Source organism: Giraffa tippelskirchi, chromosome 4 (genome assembly GCF_054371585.1).
Source record: "Giraffa tippelskirchi isolate mGirTip1 chromosome 4, T2T-mGirTip1v1.2.pri, whole genome shotgun sequence".
NCBI classification, from domain to species: Eukaryota; Metazoa; Chordata; class Mammalia; order Artiodactyla; family Giraffidae; genus Giraffa; species Giraffa tippelskirchi.
Window position 1 is genome coordinate 83,037,310 of NC_137278.1, and position 22,039 is coordinate 83,059,348.

Consider the following 22,039-nt stretch of genomic DNA (forward strand, 5'->3'; position numbering starts at 1 on the left):
ACCCTGGGGTTTGCAGGACCAGTGAGTCTGAAAACCAAGACATCCCCACTTAGCCTCAGGGCCACTACTCCCAGGACTCTGAACAATGTCACATGAGAAAGGAGACACGAGCGTCCTCACTTCAGCAGGATGTGTGGGACCCCAGAACACTACTTATCATTCAAGACAACCCTGGGCACGGGAAGAATGAACTGACTCAGCCTGGAGAGATTCCAGCTGCAAAGGAAACCCAACCCCTTCAGGTATGTCGACAGTCAGGAGGGTTCTCTTCTTAAATGGGTGTTGCAGAGACACTCGGCCACCTCTCGATTCTATTCCTTTCCTGGGAGCATGGAATTTAATTGCAAACACCCTCCCACGAAAAACTGCCTTACCATCCTGGCAGACCTCATGAGCAGTCTGGCAACAGTGCAATGCTCCTGGTTTCACAAGGGCCCACATGGGGCATCTCCAAGCCCTTGCTGTGCACCCCGCACGGTGCTTCAATAGGAAGGAAGTGGAGGATATGAGGTGCCCTTATCCCAGAGCCAGTCAAGGAGCTGGTGTGGACATCATCACTGAGGCTCGACCTCATGGTTTCTGAAAATCTCTTCGAGGGTGGTAACTGACCAGAGTGTGTGCAAAGGAGTGGGCTGGCGGCGGGGGGGGGGGGGGGGGAGGCATCCATCACTGACAGAAAACAGAAAGGGATAACTAAGTGCCAATCAATCTCACACCTGGATGGACAGCAACCCCCCCACCCCCCAGTTTACCAACTCTGTCTTGCACAGGGAGAGCATGTGAAAAAGCTCCAGGTTCTCCAAATGAGGCAGCAGCTTCTTCAGCGGGGTCTTTCCCACCTTCTGGTGTATTTGGTTTCTAAAGTGAGACTGTGTCTGGTCTGAACAGGGACTAGACATCCCTTCCTTCCATCTGCCACCCTCACGTCCACCAGCTCCTACAAGTCTCCTTTGCATTCTGGTCTGCTCCTCCCTTCTCCCCCTCAAACCCTTTCCTCCTGGTTCCACGTGCTCTGGCAGCGCAGCCCTGATCCAGCACTGAGGAAGCCTGCTGGTTCAGTTTGCCATATGGTGCCCCTGCCACCTGCTCTCCCGTGCTGGGGAGCCGGCTGGGTCTACGGGGGGAGGCCACGTTGGCCAGCACTTCCTTTCCCTCCGTCCCACCCCAAGGCCAAGGGGCAGTCTACCCCTCCCCTGAGTCTTTCCTGTTTCCCAGGCCAGGTCCATCCAGGACATTCACTGCCAGGGGTCAGAGTGCCACATTCCAGCGGCTTCACACCCCCACAGGGAGGGCTGGGATTCCTGCATGGGGGGTAGGGGTGGGGCAGGGCGGCAAGCAGGGAGCGAACTGTTCAGCAGAGGCTGACTCGGCCACTGTGCCCATCACCCTGAGACCAAGGTCAAGGGGTGGGAAGGGCAACAGGAGTCCCATAGCTTCCTCCAGAGTGGGCAAGAAAGAGCCCCTCAACCTCGCTGGGCTTGGAAGAGGCAGGGGCAGCAGAAACGGTAAAATGCAGTAAGAGAACATAAAAAGCTGGGCCTCAGTTCCTCAATCTGTAGAATGAGGGGGCTGGGCTAGAGACGCTTTTCCAAGGGCCCTTCCAAGCCTGTGATTCTGACCCCTGGTACAGCAACGGTTCTCTGGCCTCAGACATTTCAAGGTCTGATGTACTTCCGGCTACAAATAGAATGCCATCCTCATTCAGAGGGCAACCAAACCTCTTTAACCTCCCAAAGCAAAACTCTCCTCTGGCAGTCCTGGATTCCTCAGCCTCCAACTCAGCGTCTCCCAGACTTACTCGGTGTCTTTCTTGTGATCTCTGGGCCCCTTGGGTTTCAACTCAAGCCCTCAAGCCCTGTCTTCTCAAAGGCTTTCCAACTTCTGCAGAGCCCCAGGAGAAACCAGGCTCCTGGATGTGCATCCATCGAGGTCACCCCCTGCATCCAAGGCCACAGCGTGGTGGGAGTCGACACCACCCACCCCAGGCCTGGAGGGTGGGGGTAGGGGGCACTGGAGGCCTGGCGCTCAGTGCTGAGGCCCCCAGACACAGAAGCTCCACTGCACGATCAGAGCTATGCAGGAATGAAATGCTGGGAGCCCAACGCAATCGCTATGGGAATGGATGAAATAAGCCGACTCCAATCTGGGCTTGGGAACTCCTCACCCCTCCCAAGGATGGTCAGGGTGACTTCCTCTCCTGGAGGAGGGGGGTGCAGGGCTGGCATTCAGCCTCCTCAGGACAGGAGTCAGCCTGCTCATCAGCTACCTGACAGATGGGAACAGAATTTGAAAGGGAAGGGAAATAAGATATGGGGCTGAGGAGTGGGGAGGAGAAATAAGTGAAGGAGAACCCACTGAGGGCTGCCATTCATGTGACAGACAAAGTCATAAACAGCTTTTGTTAGCCGGGTTCTGCCTCTATAATATGCTCTGTGGAAAACGCACTCCCACGTGGTCAAAATCTACCAACTACTTCACCCAACTGTCTACCTTCCCCGTTTTTTTTTTTTTTAAACCAAGAAGTTTTTAATAAATCCCTATGAGTAAAGTCTGACAGGAAAGACTAACTCTGTGGATAAGATGATAAAAACAAACCTGTGAAAAGGTATCCTGATGTAGAGGCATCTCAACTCTAAGCAACTGCTTTTAGTTAAAAAAAAAGGAAAAGAAAACACAGATTCCCTGATCAATTTCTTCTGGTCAGGCCAGGATTCAACACAGAACACTCCTTTATTTACTAAGACCCAGACACTAGTGAGAGAGTACGCATTCTGTGTGGTAAATCATCTGGAACTAACTAGAACCTGGACTTTTCCCCCCCACGAAGGTACTACCTTTCATAGGAAAATAGTTCAGAGTTCTGCTCAGTACAAGCTGCACGTCACAGCTCTCCCTGTGTTGCCAGGCTGATGGCCACACAGGAACACAGGGTGGAGCTGCAGCAGAAGCAGTCAGGCGGCCCACAAAGTGGGCCCTAGGAAGCGCATCCTTTCACGAAGACCAGGTTTTAAATGGGCCACTTCAATATGGGTGAGAGAGACACAGAAAGAGGGATGGCGATCACACACTCCTGTTCTTTTTATAAAACCATGAATCCAGATGATTCACCTGTGAAATAATCCTGCCATACAAGAACCATACTACACACATCTACATTGGAATAAATTTATTTTTTTGAAGTTCGGTACCAGGGGAGAATTCAACAGTTAAAAAAAACTTTTTTGGAATACAATGAGACGTTAAAAAAAAAAAAATGGGGGGAGGGGACCGTGATTAAAAAATGACGACAGACAACAGAAATGGCATTTTTAAAAGGCAAGGAAAGCTGTTTGGTTTGAATGAGTATGTGTGTATGTTTGTTTAAAGCTCTTCCAATTTCTTCATAAAGAAAAAGGGCTGTTGCAATCCTGTTGCATGAATTGTTTTTTGAATCCATAAATAGTTTTAGAACGAAAAGCACTCACAAACCCACTGACAACAGACTTCAGGATTATGTTCTTGTCACCTTTATGGGTATGATTGGTATTTTGAAATCATCTTTTCCAAACTGTAATCTCTAGGTCCTGGGTCAAAAGCTCTTGTCCTTGTGATCACTGTCCCCACTAAGAGAACACAAGGATATATATTCTTCAGTTCTCACCATAGCAAATATTATCAGCCTAAACTTTTAAAACCAACTTTCTTAACTTAAAAAACAATGACTTACCTCTTTCTATTAGAGCTGTGATCTTCATCCTGAGTACGGCCCAAATGCCTCATCAAAGATGAGTGATGGTACCCTTCTTCCCACCATTTCATCGAGATTTTATTTGGAGACCATTTATTCCTCTCATGGTAGATGAGCAGCAACTCTGAGATAAGCCCTCAATTCAATACCCCAACAGCAAGACAGAAATACTCATATCAGGTAGCAACTGCCTAAGGGTAAAATCATAAACAAAACCTCCTAAAAGGAACCTTCCAGGCACTGGTGTGATGTAAGGGAGAGAAGAATGTCCCATGATTTACTCAATAACTGAAAACATTATTTACTGAGCAACTGCCGCTTTTGAGGCCCCACACTAGGCGCTGAGTGGGCTACAAAGAAGCAAGAACCTATTCAATGAAAGGGCACCTTGCTACCCATCTCCACCTCAAAAGCAAACATACGTTAGAATGTAGAGTGAACCCATAAAGAGAGAACAGAGCCTTGTTTCAATATAGCTATCAAATATGCTGGAGTCTGAAAACTTCCAATAACAATGCTCACTGGAAACAAATCACCTGATTAACCTGTTTTGCTCTTTCAAAATTACCTTGGGAGCCTGTGAACAGGAATCAAACTTCTGCCATACTGAGTATATTAGGTCTGATGAACAAATCATAGGCACACGGTTACTGATAATGAGTCTGGAACATTCTACTACCCTATCCCCAACCACAGGATAAATGTCTCCATGCCTACAATGTTTTGTTGCAACCAAATATTACTACTTTCAAGGCAAGAGATGAGGAAATAATTTTTCCATCTTCTGAATGTTACAACTATTCAACAAAATCTTTAATGAGCACCTATTATGTATAAACCACAGGGTTCAGAGAAAATGACAACATTTAGCACGCACTTACTATGTATAAGCCACTCTTCAGGTGCTTTACACAAATGAGTCAACTTAAGTCATTCCTCCTAACAACCCTATGGATGCCTCATAACAACCCTATTTTACAGATGGAAGCTGCACACAGAGGTCAAGTGGCTTAGCCAGGATAACGCACCAGGCAAGTCGCTGGGCGGGACAATGAACTGACTTCAGAGCCAGGATGCCCTCTAGTATACAACACTGCCTCTCATTAACGAAATGTGGTTTCTCCTTAAGGAACTTACTATCTACATTTCTCCTGAGAAGTCATTTCTTCTGGGCAGTGTTGAAGACCGCAACCCTAAAGCAACCTGGCAATGTCTGTGAGCCCTTCAGAAGGGTAAAATGCCCCAAGTCCAGGGTGATTCACGGTCTGGCGAGCAAGCAACAGAGCCGAGGAGGCAGGGCCAGCACTGGGAGCTGGGCCAGTGCCACCACTGAAAGCAGGCGAGTTGCCCCAAGATGAGGAGGGCTGTGGTCCGGCGGGCTGGGCAGTGTCCCCGAGCTCGTGACAGCACAGAGCACCTGTGTGCAAGACTGGGCTGACCCAGGGCAGGCACTGGACGTGAGGCTTCCTGAACCCACATGGGTGGAAGCAGTTGGAAAAGGACTCAGAACCTGCACAGGGGGAGGCGGTGATCACAAAGAGACCAAAGATTCCGGGGAGCTCAGGGGCTCAGAGTAGCTGCCCTTGCTGGGTGCCCCTGTACACGGTAATACATACCCAGATACACACCCCGCCCCACTCCTGCCCCACATGCTATATATGCGGATGCTTGGAGTTCATTATTTAAAAAAATAAAAAAGTCTCATGACAGGTCAGGAAGTTATTTCACTACAACTGCAGAAAGAAAGGGAACAGAGTGGCCATGACTGGTGCAGCGGGGGAAGCCTTTTGAGACACCCATACCAATGGGATCCAGATACTGAGCTTCACCCCCTGGAAGCACCAACTCTGGGAGGTAAAAGCGTGAAGCAGCTAAAAACAGACCCATCCATAAACAAATCCATCCAGCACTTACCCTGGCGAGAACCTCCGAGTCTACAACCTCCCTCAAACTCTATTTATGACTGCTCCCCCACAGTCTCACATCTCAACAGCCAGAAATAAACTCAGGGCTCTCAAACCCAAACCTTTCCTCCTCCCCCTCACCCAAGCTGGCCAAGCTCCAGGGCTCTGTGAGCAAGGGAACACAGCCCAGCGACACTGGGCTAGCACTCAGTCGCTGCTGGAACATTCCTCTGAACACAGAGGCTTACTCTCTACCATGGGGCAAGCAAAACACACGTCAATTTCATTATCCGTTGATTTAAACATTTGTAATCACATTATTAGGAAGGTTCTGAAAAGAAAATACAAGCAGTTTGGGTTCATAATAAAGATCAACTGATTAATGATTAACTGTTCAGCACTGGAGGCAATCTATTGATTCCCACTTTCAAATAAAGTTTTATAAATTGATTACAACAGGAGCTACTAGCACTCTCTCCCGTGTCACACTCTTTTCCAAAGAGTGGTCGCCTTCCCACACCTTTATATTCATCCTGGAGACACAATTTCAATACACATATTTTGATGGTGGTAGCAGGTGTCAAATTATTTGCTTATTATTGTTGAATGTAAGTATCTATTAAACTTTGTGCTTTAATTTTGAAAAAACCTTAACAACACACTTGTTGACTTTAATGTTACGGTCTCATGAAAGAACTAAAATTTCACAAATATCCAAGGTTAAACTATTATATTTGATGTGATTTCACCTTCAAATTACTTTTTCAATACAAAGTGTACTCTTATTTTAAATCAATATGCCAATACAAAAAGTATTTATTAAATTCTCCTTGTGCACATGCACTGCTTTGCCATATGCAATGGCTTAAAGACGACTGAACAGGTACTCTCTCCAACCGACAAGAAGTCAGGTAAGGTAAATGTCCAGTGCTTTCTGGACTGAATATGTTGACTGGTATATATCATGCATGATTCACAAATTTTCAGATTTATGATTCAGAAACTGTAATATTGAAGAGGTAATACAATTTAGGTCTTCCTTTTGATAATCTAAGAAGCACTTGAAATTTATATAAAATCTATCTGAAGCCCGGTGATTTGATTCTGCACAGTTTGCACAACTAAGAACCTGTATTTTAATTTAAAAAATTACAGAAATGAATCTGAAACATTAATATCTGTACCTTTTGAATGTAAAACTGGCATCTGAATTGTAAAAACCATTTTTAATCTTGTATCATCAATAATAATACAAGGAAAAAAGTCTGTTTCCCTGATAGAATTTCAACAAACTTAATCACAAAAATGATCCAAGTTTTTTGAAGTGTTATGTGTGTGCCTTGCTGCATTAACTCCTAGTCCTCTGGTGGAAGAGGGCAACTATTTCAAATCCTTAGAATCATCGGTAACGTCGGTAACAAGAGCATATGTCACATGCATGCAAAGCACAAAGGCTGCAAATTCATCTTGGAGTAAATATCTAGTCCCTATTTAGGGCATAGTTAATTATATCCATTTTTCATAGTAAGTAAACATTTGTAATCCAATAATGCACTACCAAAAAGCAACAGAATTAAAATGTCTCTACCCAGTGGGCTGGTTATTTGCACAAACCCTACAAGTCATTACAGAGCTTCGGTGTCCTCAGAGTCAGTACAGTTCTGGTAGCAGCAAAGATCTAAGACAGAACAATGAAGGGCTGATTGATCTCACACCACAAATCCCAGACACAAGTTGGTCAGATCCTTAGTAAGAGGACAGGAGACAATCATGCGCATCTGCTTGGAGAGCCCAGGCACTCATGAAAACAAATTAAGACTACACAGAATTCTCCTGTAAATTCACCTTGAATGACGATTTTTTTTCCCTTCTTGTCTTTTACACTGTTCTGGGGAGAGGAAGTGAAGTAGAAAGCTGCAGTCAGTACACCTGGATTAATCTGCTGCCATCACAATAGAGACTATGTAGCAACATAGGAAGATACATTTGGGGTAACTTTAAGTGGAAAGAAGATATGAGATGTGATTAAAAAAATACATATATACATAGAGAGAGAGAGAGAGAGAGGAAGAGAGGGAGAGAAGGGAGGGAGGGAGGGAGGGAGGGAGGGAGGGAGATAAAGATACCAGACAGTTTAAAGTGGAAAGAAGCAAGATGTAAGGTGTAGGATACAAAAATATATGCATATAGAGGAAGTCTAGACAAGATGTATATATAAAAACACACAACTGATTGTCCTTGGAATACGAGGATTTGGGGTCATTATTTCTCTTCTGTTTTCCAAACCGTCTAGTAAAGTTATGTTACCTTATAACAGTTTTCTTAGAAAGAAAGCAGAGCACCTAGTATTTGGCCTCAGGGAATAAGATGTTCAAGAAATACAACTACAGAGAGGAAATTTAGGTAACACTTTTGAGTGATCATTAAAGGGATTTGGGTCTCTTTTTACAAGGCAAGGCCTTTTCCCACATGTAACTAAGCTCCAAGAATCTCTGAGTATGAAAAATTCTAGAGAATTTCTGTATCGGTCCTTTTGATGGTCTAACCTTTCTGACACATGGCAAGGGTAAGACATTAGCCACCACAGATTTGATGAGGACCTTATTAACTGCAGAAGACAAAGCGCAGGAGCGAGATGCCACAGCTTTGGAGTTGCTTAGGAGTCAATCTCGGAGAAGGCAATGGCACCCCACTCCAGTACTCTTGCCTGGAAAATCCCATGGACGGAGGGGCCTGGTGGGCTGCAGTCCATGGGGTTGCTAAGAGTCGGACACGACTGAGCAACTTCACTTTCACTTTTCCCTTTCATGCATTGGAGAAGGAAACGGCAACCCACTCCAGTATTCTTGCCTGGAGAATCCCAGGGACGGCGGAGCCTGGTGGGCTGCCGTCTATGGGGTCGCACAGAGTCGGACACGACTGAAGCGACTTAGCAGCAGCAGCAGTTGTCAATCTACATGTATTTATCTATATAGATTAATAATTGTCACACACAGAATTTTTTTTTTCTGTTAGAATTAACAGAACCTAACACTCCAATTAGAGGAAAATGCTATCATCACAGAGAAATGGACATAAGAGACAGACTATCAGGACAAGAACACTGACCCCAGGAGGAATTTTTTTTACATGTTTGTGCATTGCATATATGGATGTGTATGCATATGCCATTTGCAATGTGTGCACAGCTGTCCACTGCAATGACAGTTTTCTACTGGAACAAAAGACAGGGTCTGCGCTTCCATTAACTCTAAATTATAGGCACATGTGCAGCCTGCCCACTGCCCGCTGCCAGTCCACTGGTTCCCCTGCAAGGCTTCCCCAGGTCACTGACGAGTCAGTCTCTACTCCTCAGAGAGCCCCATTTGCTTGCTTTCTCTGGCACGAGCATGAAATTTTCCCCTCAAGTGTCGTCACTGGGTGTGGCTGTAGGCAGGACAGCCAGTAAGAGTCTGGTTCAAGAAACCGATTTCTCACAGCTCTGTGAGGTACCTTTTCCGGACTTAGAGCAACACGGCTATCTATACAGCTGGAAACGCACTTGTGGGTCACACTTCACACCCTCTCCTGCTGGTCCTTGGCTTCCAGGAAGTCTACTTTTCAGTTACAAGGACTGTTTACCTTGGCTTCTGACCTGAGGGGCACTTCCCTCCTTCAAGCGTGTTTCCCAGTCCTCTGCCTCCATTCATTTATTTTATTAAAGTCTCAGGATAAAATGTGCTGTTCCGGCAGCAAGAACAGCCCTGGACTTTCACCCATCACCTCAAATAAACTGAGGAAGCCCAGGTTTTGAGGGGCACACGTCTCGGAGCTGAGGAGCCTCCACTACTTAAGTCAAATATTCCCCCTGCTGATAAAGAGGAAGACAAGACAACACTTGAGGAGAACACACTTGCCCCCAGGGTCTGGGAGCTGACTTTTAAACTTTCAACAGTAACGAAGCCACATGAAAGTTAAAAAGAGTATTTTTAAAGAGAGGAAAATCAAATGGACTCTCAAAAATTATCTCACTGAGAACCTTCACCTTTCATTGCCAGCTAAGCATTATATTAATAACTTCACTTAGCAATCAGTTCCAGCTTGCCCTCCTCCCACCACTGTGTAACAACCAGTGGTACAGAATAAAAGGCTCTAAAGTGAGTTACTGGAAAGCCACCAACTCATGACACCCACACTATGAACAATTACCGTCAGGTTGCGAGATAAGTCTCTTTAAAGCAGGAAAATTGAAGGGACATGCTACAGCGTGACATCAAAATTAAACTTGCCCTTAAACTTACCCTAAGACAATGGAGCTCTCTGGGCACATTCACTAGAGTGATAAAAGGGTTTGGGTGCCTGAGCTTATACCCAGGATAGTTCTGTCTATGTTGTCTAGGAGCCTGTATACTTGACCTTGACCAGATCTCTTTCCTCTCCCAGTTGAAAAGCTTAGCGCCAAATGTATGACCCAAAGGTTGTAATTTGCTGTTGTGTCCTTAGCTGTCTCAAGTTGCACTGTCTGAATTTGCAAACCAGTTTCAGACCTTCAGAAAAATAAACAAACAAACAAGCAACGGGTTCAAGGCTAATGGTGAAGGAAAAAACAACTCCACACTGCTCAATAACAAGTTGGGACTCTAGCCATGAGTCATCAAGAATTCCTCCATCTCTGAAGTCATAGGGCTTGGAGTAAATCCAAATGGGATTTTGCTTTTTAAATTCCTTATATTGCATTCCTATGGACTTCCTGTGAAAACCATTGTGTGGCGTTTTTATTATTCACAGTCATACACTTCCAGCCTCCTGTTCCTTCCTCAAAGAAGGCTTACAGTTAAAATTCCTGAGGACACGTGCAGATCACCTGGGGGCAGTAAACAGGCTGTGTCATTCCCTGGCACAGCACTCAAAACTATTCAGTGCACGTTTGTTAAACTCACTCCTCAGGTGTCAACATTCTCGTCTTAGACCCAATCTTGGATTCGCTGAGAATCCAGAAGTTTGTTTTATCATCATCGATTATTCTTATGGTCACCTGGAACTAATTTATACTTGTTTATCAGTTGTTTACAAGCAGCTGATAGCCATAGCATCGACACCGAGACACGCACAAGATCCCTGGGTGGAAAAGACCTTATAAATAGCCACCCACAAGGATAATTCTTACCAATGGATGAAGGCTTGGTGAATGAAAGATGACACCTGTATGACAAACTGGCAAGGAGAAAAGTCCCCACAAATAAAAACTGCCTTTAAATATTTTCCAAAATAAATACAGCTGAAACTGACCCATTGCAGCAAACTCTAAAAAAATTAATTCTAAGAATGATTTGGGGGAGCCTTCTCTGCTGGTCCAGTGGCTAAGACTCCCAATGCAGGGGAGTGGGGGGCGGGTTCGATCTCTGGTCTGAGAACTAGCTCCTGTATGTGGCAACTAAGAAGCATGCTTCAACTAAAGATTCCACACGCAACTAAGACCCAGTGCAGCTAGATAAATTAATTAACTAAAAAATGCACATTTAGAAAAAGAATGATTTGGGGAAAAAGGGGTAGGAGAGGACATGAGACGGTCTCAAGTTGTCTTCTGCCAATAATATGAGACTTCTCCCTAGGATTCTCTTTACAGGTAAGTGTCATCTATTTTAGTTTCCACAATACAGACCAAACTGTTCAGATGGAAAAGTTTTTGTAGGATATCTTGGATGACCTTGAATCGAGATTTAGTCAACAAATGCTCATTGAGTTCTTCCTGTGTGCCAAGTGCTAGAATAACACACTATCCTGGCACTCAAGGGGATCACAACGAGGCCGGGAGACTGAAATGTGAACTCTAACACGGTGTGAAAAGTGCTATAACAAGGGAAGGAGGGAGGGGCAGGGGGAGAAATGGGAGGATGGCATTATTTTTTTCCTGGCAGGGCAGGAAGGCTTCACAAAGGAAGCAGCATAAAATTGTGGAGGCTGAGGATGAGAATACATTTTGAAAGGATATGTGAAGATAACTCTGGGGAATCTGAAAGTCAACATCACATTGATTTTCCAGTGGCAACTTGTCCTCCACACCTTTGAGGGCAACAGACATTAGGAAGTATGTGTTAAACACACCTCCTAATTTTCTGAGTTCTCAAAGGGTGTTTGGTCCAAGATAATCTTGAAATAAATCATAGTCAGGTACTGAATGAATTTAGGAGTCTAATTTTCCTTTACCTGTGGGCTTTTAGTAATAACATGCAAATTACTAAGGCTCTAGGGGAAGTTAAATGCTTATTGCACTAAGATTATTTTAAAAAGTAAAGTTGGGATCATTATGCACAGGACAAGAAAAAAATAAAGCTCCCAGTTCCTTCCTTCCTGGTCGTCATTCTTCCTGTTTCTCTCTCTGCAACCCTTGACACCTTCTACTTTTCTATTCTCTCAAGAAATAGTACTTCTGAGGCAAAAGCACAGGCTCACATATTCATACACAGTTCAGAAAATATAATACATGGACTATTTTCAGTGCCAAATGCAGCTGTAATTATATATTTCTTTTGGACATGTTTTATGTTATTAAAGCATGTAAATACTTTATCTCCCTCAAGTTTTCCAGAACTCTATTGGCAGAGAGTCTTTTTCCTTTTTCCTTCCAAAGCATCAAATACAATTTCCTTAAGAGATAGTCAATAAACTTGCTTGCTAAGGGCTCACCTTTTCCCAGCACAGTCATTGGAAATGATTTATCTCTTTCCAACAAAACACGCCTCTGGCTTCTTGTATCTCTCCCTTTCTGCGCACACCCCCGCCCCCAGAGGTGTTCCAATTCTCCCCCTAAATTTCTACTTTTCCTATCACATCTAAAATTCCCATGTAAGGCCAGAAGTTATGTTTAATGATAATTTACTATAAATCAGCCCACATTGCCTTAAGGATAGTAAAACTTTGGTCCCAATCACCAAGTCATTTTCCTAAGCTCCATTTGTCCAGATAGCTATTCCAATTAACGAGGCAGTTTAAAAGCCAAAGCACTTTAATTAAAATTGTTTTTTTAATGTCATAAAACAATGCACCATCTTTATTTATTAAGAAGTCATTTTCAGTTTGCTGATCTAAAGAGTAGATAGTACACTTAATTTGCTTCGAGCATGGAAGCTGTTCTCAGCATGTCCATAATACAATGCAAAGTATTCTTCGTGTTGTGCCACAGCAACTGAACACACACATGCACATGCACACACTCTATATGCAAAGTCATAAAGAAGGAATTATCACAACTTCCTGTCTCTCAAAGTCACACCTGTAACTGGACCAGGGGCCAGTTGCTGATTCTACGGATACATTTTATCGTCCTGGACACATCTTTTTAAGCCAGCAAGGCTACCACAACTTCATAAAGATTCTTATATTATATTATGTTTTTAGCACTTTCTCATCCACAGTATCATATTCCACAGTGTCAAACGAGTTCTATGTACTGGTGAACACTGCTTTCCCTCCAAACATTTCTACAGACTCTTCTGCCAGTCTGCTTGCCCGGACACCATTATTGGAAGGGTCCTCACCGAGGATGCGACCCTTGGCACCAACTTCTCTTCAGAGGTGGGTTATGTACAGCCAGAGAGCACTGCATGCAAGCATGCTGGGGAGGAGGCGGAGGCAAATGGGAAGATGCTGGAACACGTGCTTTTCCAATGGCTTTCAGAGCACATGAGATTCAGCTACACTGGGTCATGGCATGGATTCATCAGGAAAGGAGGAGGGCCAAACCACAGCACAAAGCTGTGGGAGTGAGAGGTACCAAATGGACCTTCTAAAAGACTCTCCTGCTAACAGATACAAACTAAACCCTCTGGCTGCTTCTAAGAGAGAGAGTAGGGCCCCAGGCATTCAGAGTTTTCTTACTGCCCCCACAATTTAAAAGTTCTTAAGCTAATATGCGTCAACCAAGCAGGAAGAAAACCAAATAAAGACTTACTGAAACAGCAAAGAAGAGTTAAAGCAGAAGCCCTTCAGGCAAAAGCTCGAGTTACTAAATGAATACCACCCACCCCTCAATGGCTATTTCAGATGCCACCACTACTAGCTATCCAGAAATCTACCCTGAAAGAGAGGATAAGAGCCGGAACAGGATTTAACTTTTAATATTATCTTTCAAAAAGGAAGAAAGACAGAGGAAGCCACAGTACTCCACTAGAAGTGTTCTCCATTTAACAACATAAAATGTCTACTCAGTTATTAATAAACTTACAAAAGTTTTACAGATTAGAGCAAAAAAAAATAATAATAATCTTTGGGTATATAAAGCAGAATGTCATAGAAAACCAGAACTTAAATAAGTTCACATTGCTTCATGGAAGAGATCTACATAATAGTTGCTGAGTTTTCTCCTGTCTCATACTCCCAACTGGAATTAACTAGTACCTCATTCTGGAAGGCTGCTCTTGGCAAAAATGTTAATACTCACAAGGCACAGCAGGCTGACTACTGGTGTACACCACAGGCTGGGCTGAGCACCGCATTCGTTAGAACCATACCCATCACATCAAGTTTAAGAGCCATAGGTCCACATCACCTGACACCACAATACCCTGTCGCTGGACAACGTGCAAAGTAAGGGTGAAGCTTCTAGACCCCAAGAGACAACTTTCCAAGCTTCATGGTTGATCTGGATGGGAGACATCTTCACTGAAGATTTGCCATCTTGCACACGTGCAGAGAGCTTCCCAGAGCTGTGGGGGCGGCAGGGCCCTCTGCAGAGCCTCATTCACTTCACCCTCCCAATACGAGGCGCCCAAGAGCCTGTGCAGCCAGGGCCCCTCCTTGTGTGCATGATCACTGTTATGCTTCTTTAAATTCAGCTGCTGCTTAAGGAAACTCCCTGGCAAGTGAAAACAGCAGCAAAGGTAAAAGAATGCTGAGAATTTGGCTGCTGCCTGCAGTATTAGGAAGAACAGCAATTACTCAACTCTCTCCGAGTGTCAGAGGCAGAAACGAGCATGTGAATTTGGGCAAGTTTTGTCCTGTCTTTGCTCAAGCTTCTGCCTTTGCAGTATCTGTCACCTACCCACCTCACAGTCATAATAACTAATGAAGTAAATGAGAAGATGGAGAAAGGGCGAAGGCAGCAGACCAATACAGACATAAAAGAGGTGTAAATTCTACCTCGGATCCAGATTAGATCTCAGTTAATGAGGCTTAAAGATCACCAGCATTTAAAAGATGTCACCGACTTCCCTATAACTGTGTTTTGCTGTCTCCGTCACCTCACAATAAACATAACTACAAGAGAACTCCTGATCTCTTCCTCCAAGTCCTTCCGTCAATGGCATTTGGCATGCACTCATGTAGACACTACTGCTTTTTCCCTCTCTAGTTCTGCAGACACAAGGCAATAGTTGACTCATGCCCAGGACTTCTAGGCCATAAAAACATTGATCTTATGACCAGAAGGGCCTTAAGATAGCATCTGGTTCAGTTCCCCTGCCTTCAGGTAGGTAACTATTTAATTCTCTTTGGACAAATCAAGGCAAAGTCAAGTCAAGGGAAGCTGAGAAGGTTTTATTTCAGTTACTGGCGATTAGAGGATGGAGGAAGACCTGGAAGCCAGGGCTACTTTTTTTCTCCTTAATCGTACTAGATTCATGTACAAGAATTTTGCAAAGTCTACTTTTCTGAGCAGCCCTAAATGCTACTGGCAACAAATGAGAATCTATACAAATCCACTCATTCTTTTGATTAAAATATGAACATGTATTTGGTCTTTCATTTTAATGTTTAAATTTAACGGACATGGTAATAAATTTTCCTAAAATCTGTCTGAAACCCAAGAACTCGGTATTTCTGAACACACAGCGCACCCAATCTTTCTCAAATCATTTAACAGTCCTTCAAAGACTCTGGCTTTCAGTGAGAAAATTGTCTAAAAATCTGTTCCCTTTTCCTCCCCCAGAATGTAAATGCCCTTTGCTTGAAAAGAGGCAAAGCTTCCAACTATGGAAAGTTAGGGAAGGTTTTTCAAGATGTGCATCTGACAAGATGATGGAGTGTCCTGCCTCTGCAGAGTCATAAACACACACTCTGGGGGGACCGAGCCCACACACCCTGTACAGGATTCCTCACACTTATGGGGCTCAAGTAGTCCAATGAAGCCTCAATATTCAAAGTCCAGTTCAGGCTATACTTTTTCAAGACAGTTTTGCCTCATCTTGGCAGGTCTCTTGGAGTCTTCAAAAAAAAAAAGAAGAGGAAGTATCACAAGTCTCCAATATTGAGATGCCTTTTGTTTTATCGGTTGTGAACAGTTTCGCTTGTGGCCTTTGGATAAGATGCTAAGTTACTTTTTGTAGACTGAGATTTTGCAGACTCAGGTTTCCTTGTGCCCTGCCAGAAATTCTCTTCTGTTTTGAATCTGAGATGTTTGTTTATGGTTTTTGTTTTGAAATGCTAAATAAGATAGGCACAGTCTCTAGTTAGAGCCTATACTTTTTTTTTTTTTTTTTTTTACCTTGCCACAGCAGCTGGTTGCTAAGGATTTAGCTAAAATTTCCAAAGGGCAGACTCTTGTGATTCTCTTCTCAGGGACTTGAAATGTAAAACACCTGAAAACACAATGAACCCTTAGCTTGCTTTCTTAAACGTTCATAAAACAAATATTCTCAGGATATTTCAAAATGAAGGTGTTCTTTTTGGATTTGACAATCATATACTGAAGCAGAACTCTGAAATGTGGAGGTTTCTCACCTTGCCTGTAGGTTGCACATTTGAACATCCACACTTGTGATGAAAGAAGCACTACAATGATAGGTACTAGAGAGTCTCAGTAAAAAGAAAAGATCAATTTTGACTGTGTAATATGTTTTGGTTGTCATGAAGAAAATAAAGAGTTGTAAACTACTGATTTCAAGGACTGTATCATCATTGTGTTTCCTTCTCCATGTTGCATAATAGCCAATATAAGGCATTTGTCTTGTAAGTTCTCAGCCCATATTTACTGGATAAACAGAGGACTTAAAGAAAAAAGTCATAGTTCTGTCTTTCCAAAGTGGGACCTCACCTACACTAGGAACCAGAGAGACAAGAGCATCAGTGTTTGAATTCTAGGTGTTCTTTTCTAGCCTTCCACTGCAGCACAGACTCTCCAGAGAAACCACAATGCAAATACACAGTAAAGCTGCAGCATCAGTCCATGTGGAAGATGGACGGAGCACGTCGGGTCAATCAGAGCAACACAGATGTACCCTGGGCACCACCTCTTGCTCATCCCCAAGCCTGCTCTGGTCTCTGAGCCAGTGGGCCTGTTGCTCTTTCTTCTGGAACCCAGTGACCCTATCTCGCCTTGGCAATGCTCCCAGGGGCTCTGAGGTCTTCAGCGATGTCTGGAAACCCACAGAACATTTCTAACAATAAAATACCACTTAACGCACTTCCATGAGTCCATATGCCATCCATATTAACATAGGTCACATTTTAAAAAAAATACTAATTTGAAATAGCTCTGTGGAAGTAAGCATTCAAACCACAAAATAGAGCAGATGGCCACATTCTCTGAAGTACTAAAGGAACTGAGAATTATAATCCTATTGGATCAAACCTATGCAGGTGCTTTTGGTACAGAGAACCTCAACTCATACCCCTCATTCTTGGGGATTCACTGTCCCTTTCTCTCTCTCAATCAATTCAAAGACCATAATTGTCGGAATCCCCTGTTAAAGAGATTTAGTTAAGTGTAGTCAATCCACAAAGCAGAAATTTTCTTTTAACTTAGACAGAGAGAAAGCTAACAAATTAAAAAAAGAGAGAGAAGACAAAAAATAGAATGGAAATTGGAATATTAACTATCTTTTTCAGTACCAGGTACTCTACTGGCACTGGCCATTACACGTATTTTTGTGTGTCTATGCATGCATAGACATAACACACATACATGTAATCATATATATATTTAATATATGTAATAATTCTCTCCAACCCTCACTGTAATTACTTGATAAAAGCTATTACTATTCCATTTTCACAAGTAAGGAAACTGAAACTCAAAACAGTTAAGCAAACTGGTGGCTTACAGTTGAACACAGCTGATTTAAACACAGGTCTGTCTGGCCCCAAGGCCTACTTTTTCCCTACCACACCCTGCACAGATGAGTGAGGAGGAGGAAGGAGGGGAAGAGACCCCTCAGGCCTGGCTTGCTACTGCACCCCTCTAAATCCTTCTTAGTAGTCAAAGGTGGAGTTGGGGCCCCTCTTAGCTGCCCCTGAAATGCCCAGCACTTCCTAGCTCAGGCCTTACTAGCTGTAAACTATTGTCTTGGACTACAACAGACGGTCCCAGTTTTCACTATCTCCCTTCAGACCACAGCCTCTGTGACAGTCGGGCCCCTATTTCATTTATTTTGGTTGAAAACTAATTATTACACAGGTCTTACTATTACACGCCATACTCATACTACGTGCTTTACACGCACTATCTTTCTGCTATTTCAAGTGTGGTCCTGGGACCAGCAGCATGGGCATCACCTGGGAATTTATTAGAACTGTGGACTCTCTGGCCCTATCAGGACCTACTGCTTCGGAACCTGTACATTTAATGAGATCCCCAGGTGATTTGTGTGCACATTAACATTTCAAAGGCACAGTTTTATCTCATTTAATCCTCAGAGCAAACATTCCCTAGTGGCTCAGATGGTAAAGCGTCTGCCTGCAACGCCGGAGACCTGGGTTCGATCCCTGGGTCAGGAAGATCCCCTGGAGAAGGAAATGGCAACCCACTCCAGTACTCTTGCCTGGCAAGTTTCATGGACAGAGGAGCCTGGTAGGCTACCGTCCATGGGGTCGCAAAGAGTCGGACACGACTGAGCGACTTTACTTACTTACATCACTATTAACAGCTGGGGGAACTCAAGCTTAGAGAAGTGGTATCACCACAGTAAAGCATGAAGACCAGAGCTTCAGCAGCTGCTCAGTAAATACTTATGGGCAGAGGAGAGCTGGGAAACAGGTAGGGCTGCAAAAAGAACGGAGGAATGGCCTGGCTGAACGCCTGGTTTTGCCTCGTTTGCACCTACTTCGGGGACAAGTGAGACTGTGGCCCCTTTGCAGGTGAGTTGCAGCTCTACAAGCTGTTTCTTCTGCTCAAGCTAGGCCAAATCCCGTGCTGACTGCCGGTGTGGACACCCCAAAGGCAAAATCATCTTCCAGAATACGCTGTGACAAAAAATGCACACTGCTAGTAAGTGTGAGTTTAGGTGTTCCCCCTCCCCCAAATATTAATCCACAGACAAATGGTTAAATTTATGGTTCCTACAACCTGTGGCACTAGTGGCAAAGAACCCGCCTGCCAATGCAGGGAACACAAGAGACGTAGGTTCAATCCTCTGGGTCGGAAAGATCCCCTGGAGGAGAGCGTGGCAACCCACTGCAGTATTCTTGCCTGGAGAATCCCATGAACAGAGGAGCCTAGAGGGCTACAGTCCATTAGGGTCGCAAAGAGTCAGACACGACTGAAGCAACTCAGCACAATGCAAAAAATTTCAGATTCTTCCCTATTTTTACTCCAAATATACAAATTTTACAGAAACTATTTAGACCAAGTATAATAAACGGGCATCAGGAGGAAAGGTAGGAGATAGTTTCAGAGGCCTTTTAAGTTTTTTAACTCGATGATTTATGGTGTCGGGATACGAGGGAACCTGAATTCAAAAATAATCTGCTCCCTTTCTAAGAGCCCAAACTCCTTAACCACCAATGATGAAATACTCAGATAGCTGAGGGTTAAACAGAACAAGAGAATGAGTCCCTATCAGATTATTTTACTTCTACTGCTTAGTAGCTTTGTTGTCCTTAAGTGTTTACCATGCGCAAGCCATTGTTTTAAGTGCTTCACAGGGTTCACTGAGTCCTTACAGAAACCCTAGTATTAACCCCACTAAACAGAGGAGAAAATGTAGAGGCACAGGAGCAGAGTGTAGATTTGACCCCAGAAACCAAGTTTCTAACCATTACACTCTTGGATCAAGATATAAGTATTTCTCACAAGGAATTAATTGGGGTTGGGAGAGGGAGATAAGGAATTGAACACTGTTCACTCAGTAACTACAGAAGAAAAAGGAACCTCTTGATTTTTTATTTTTTAATGTGGGCCCCAAATGAACCAATGTTTACCTTGAGGGCATTCTTAAGAATAGTTCACCACATCTCTATCCTGTCCGGAAGACCAATGAGGTCTTATCCAAACTTGGAGGTTTTCCATGATTTGATCAGACTAACTGGCTAGGACAAGCAGCAGAGAGTGGTGAAATCAGGAGATGCTGATAAATAGACAGTTCTCAGTTCAGTTCCGTCGCTCACCTGCCTAGCGGAACAAGCTAGAACAAAGAGAGAAGTGCTCCCCAAAGGAAAGTGCCACTTTGAACAACAGCTGGCAGAGCGTTAAGAATGCAGCCTCATTCTCAAACATGTTGCGAAGCACCCTTGATACCTATCACAAGAACTCTGAGAATGGGTCGGATCCCTTCCCCATCCCCCACCGAAACAGAGTTCTTACTCAGGCTTCTGTACCTTATTAGACTGTGAATTCTCCTTTTCAGCTTTGCCACCTGAGCCTGAAAAGATCACCTCAGATCCTGCGATTCCTACAACAAATTTTAACCACATATCTCACTCACCAGCTAATCATACACAGACCCAAGAAATCACTTCTACTTGGCTTGAACTTATGATGTAGACTGTTGAAGGTCTTGCCTCATTCTTTATCTCTTGATTATAAGAGTGGCTGGAGTAGGGCTCAGGTCTGAGAGGTCCCCAGGCTTCCCAGCTCCCCCTCCTCCCCTGCCACCCCAAGAGAAAGCCTTGTGCAGAGTAGATCAATGAATGAGTGAGTGATTTCTATGCAGAGACAAGCCAGAACTTTAAAAATTCAGCTTTGGAGAATTCAATCTCTGAGAAGGAAGGATTTCAGTTTGTTATTCATTCATGCTTGGCTAGTCTACTGTTTCTTCCTCAAATAATTAATTGAGCTTTACTGAGGTGTCTCCAAAACCCTCATTCTGCATGTGCCCTGTGGAACACAGTGTCACAGGAACGTGCTTCAAATATATTTACCTTCCACTCATTTTACCATCATCTACCTGATGGTATTTACACACGAAAGCGGCACTGCCATCTCTCATGTTAGTTAGTGCATGTTAGCCTGAACGACGTTAAACACACCCACATTTTTCAGGAATTTCACAATTAATGTCTGGAATGTGTTTTGGATTATTCTTCAAAGGATGACATAGTTGCCCTAAGATGAATTCAGTATTTTTCCCTTCTCCCATTTGTCATTCTTTAGTCCTCCCACTCCATGATCTTTTTGGGCCATCTGTTTTATCTATTTCCCCCCAACTTTTAATTCCTGCCCCATGCTTCCCTGAAGCATCCCCTTGTTCATCCAGATCATTACATTTTAAGCCACAAACAACAAAAGCCTGCACCACATTGCTAGTTCTCCAGGCCAGAACACTGGAGTGGGTAGCCTTTCCCTTCTCCAGGGCATCTTCCCAACCCAGGGATCGAACTCAGGTCTTGCAGTTTGGATTGCAGGCGGAATGCATTGCTGGCGGATTCTTTACCGGCTGGACCACAAGAGAGGAAGCCCAATAACTCCCACAACTGATTGTAACGCCCAAATTCTAAGGATTATTCAGATGGTTTTCTTCATAAATTAATAATATTTATTACAGTAAATTTACCTGTATGTTCATCATGGCACTTGTAGATTAAATGCGTGTTAATGGCAGCAAGATCCCCAAACTTGCCATTTTTGCCCTTTCAGTGCTATGCCACTCATCTGCCCCTTGCCAAGTGTTTTATGTGACTGGACTCCTCGACGACAGTGAGGGTTCTGTAAGTATGACAGTCAAAATCAAAGTCATGAAGTCCTGTCATTTGAATATGTGTAGTGAATAGACTCTCCACATTTTGTCAATATTTACTCTGGGGAAGAACTAATTATTTCCTTGTTTACTTACATTGGTTCCTCTTCCCATGCTGTATTAAGATGATTTCATAGGCCCTCTGCTTGCTTCTGTCTCTGGCATCTAAGAACTTCACCTCAAGACTTTTGAGATGGAAACTGAAACACCTTCCTCAAAAACAAGGAGATCTGGGTGTTTTCATTTTTCTAACATCAGTTCAAGAATATTAACTTTGCCCATCCCCTCTTCTATTTAACTGGTAAAAATCCAAATCCATGGGCTCTTAACTCTGAGTCCTACATTATAGATGGATGAGAGGAGATCTGTGGCTGGTGTACAACCAACCGGTTTGATTTGTTTCCTGGCCTCCTAGAACCTGTTCCCTAGGCCTCACCTCAGATCCTCCACAAACCTTCTTCCAAGGAGTCGTCATCTCCAGTGAGTGAAAAGAAACCATAACCTTCTAACGTCAACAGTTTCAGAAAACATTCCATTCTCTG

General features: G+C 43.8%; 1 protein-coding gene across 3 annotated transcripts in view; it reads right to left on the reverse strand.

The window, feature by feature from the left end:
• Positions 1 to 22,039, reverse strand: part of CRIM1 (cysteine rich transmembrane BMP regulator 1) — a 215,899-nt gene that overhangs the window by 188,870 nt on the left and 4,990 nt on the right. Inside the window, exon 1 of one of the 3 annotated variants that reach the window (XM_081596245.1) lies at positions 5,642 to 5,722. The exons of the other annotated variants lie outside the window; for them this stretch is intronic. The gene's annotated coding sequence lies outside the window, so the exon portion shown is untranslated. Of the gene's footprint in view, positions 1 to 5,641; positions 5,723 to 22,039 lie in introns of those variants that run through there. 3 annotated transcript variants of the gene reach the window in all.